Raw genomic sequence first — 1675 nt, 5'->3', positions numbered from 1 at the left:
AAAACCTGAATTCATCCCCCGGTTCGGTAGGGCGCGTCGGTCGATGTGAGGAAGGACGGTACTCACCTCGTCTCCTTCCCCCTAGGTCATCGTGTCCGTGTTCTATTTGGAGGTTCCAGGACCGTCTGCTCAACACACGGCCTGAAGGTGAGAGGGTGCGACGCAAGGTAAGTAACAGACGTACACCTGCACGGCAGCAGGCATTGCACCGCACACACCCCTCACATTTTGGCGTAGACGGCAGGATCATGGACACGATGTGGACCACCGGCAAGAGGACCCCCCTATGGACAGCTCCGGAGTGGAACCATCCCCGGGCATATGAGGACAAGAGTGACTGGATTATGGTGTCGGGAGAAGAAATCATGAAGATGGTGCAGCAGTCGGTACAGCGCAGCAAGGAAGAGCGCCGGGAGAAGAGGCTCAAGAAATCCGCTGTGACCCCCTGCAAGACGTGTCAGCGGCTGGGACATGATGCCAGCGAATGTCCCTGGCGTGAATTTAGGGTGACAGAAGAGGAAGAAATGTCCCCGTTGGAGATCACACAGATGGCCCAGCAAGCGGTCCAGAGATGTGGTCAGAAGAACTCTGTGAAGAAGAGACTCTGGTGTATGCTCTGCGGAACCTACGGGCATGAGCATAATAGCTGTCCACGTGATGAAGAGTGGCACCAGGAGGACGAAGAATTCCGGTGTGAAGGATGTGGAGATCCAGAGCATGAGCTTCAAAATTGTCCGTGAGACGAAAACCGGATGATCTTGGTTGGCCGAGCCCAGAAGTGGATAGAAGAAGCCAGGGAAGTGGAGCAGAAGAGCCTGCTGGAAGTACGTTCGCAGGTGCCCATTGTTCCTGAGCAGGAGCCAAAGGGTAGAGACCCCTTTGTGATGAAGATGGCAACAGCACCCCCGTGCTGGAAGTGTCGGCGGCAGGGACACTTGGCCCATGAGTGTCCCTGGGAAGATGCAGTGGCACTGTTATGCCCCGAAGAGGTCCCAGTGAAGAAGAATCCTTGCCTGCAGAGGACGGATGTGGATGACTGGGAGGTGAAGATGCCGCACTATGAGGAAGAGCGTGAAGACCCAGTGTCAAAGAAGTCTAGGATCTCCCCATGCTGGAAGAGTCCACGACCTGGATACCCGGAGATGTCAGCGGAAGAGATGGAGTACGCTGAAGAAGGAAATTGTAGCTTGCTGCAGGAGTCTGTGGAGAAGAGTCCAGATTCATGGAAAATGTCGGCGGATACCCGGGAGGAAGAGGATGCCCCGGAGGAATCGACTATTGGGTGGTGGTTAGTGCCACACCCTGAATTCAGTGAAGATGCCCCAGACAAGTTGGAAGTAGAGTGGGTGGCTGCGGCACCCATAGAAGAAAATTCCCCATGGTGGCCCATCGTGAGTGGCACTTCCGAGTTGCCACTCCCACAGAGGATCCGCAGAGTGAAGTCAGGAGGTACGAAGATGGAGAGCCCGGAGCCAGTGGAGAAGGAATATGGGGTCATAGTCGGTCCCGGCTGGGCCCTTGAACAGATCCTCGCTGGAGGGACCATAGAATACCCTGACCGGCGGACGATAGAGATGGAAGAACACTTTGTAGGGACTACAAAGGAAAAAGGGGGGGGAAATGTGGAAGTCTGTGCTGGGATCACGTGTTTAATCCCAGCATCAGCTGAGGTGCA

This window comes from Taudactylus pleione, unplaced genomic scaffold (genome assembly GCF_031769625.1).
Source record: "Taudactylus pleione unplaced genomic scaffold, aTauple2 ptg000124l, whole genome shotgun sequence".
Lineage (NCBI taxonomy): Eukaryota > Metazoa > Chordata > Amphibia > Anura > Myobatrachidae > Taudactylus > Taudactylus pleione.
Note: the sequence above shows the minus strand (reverse complement) of the source record.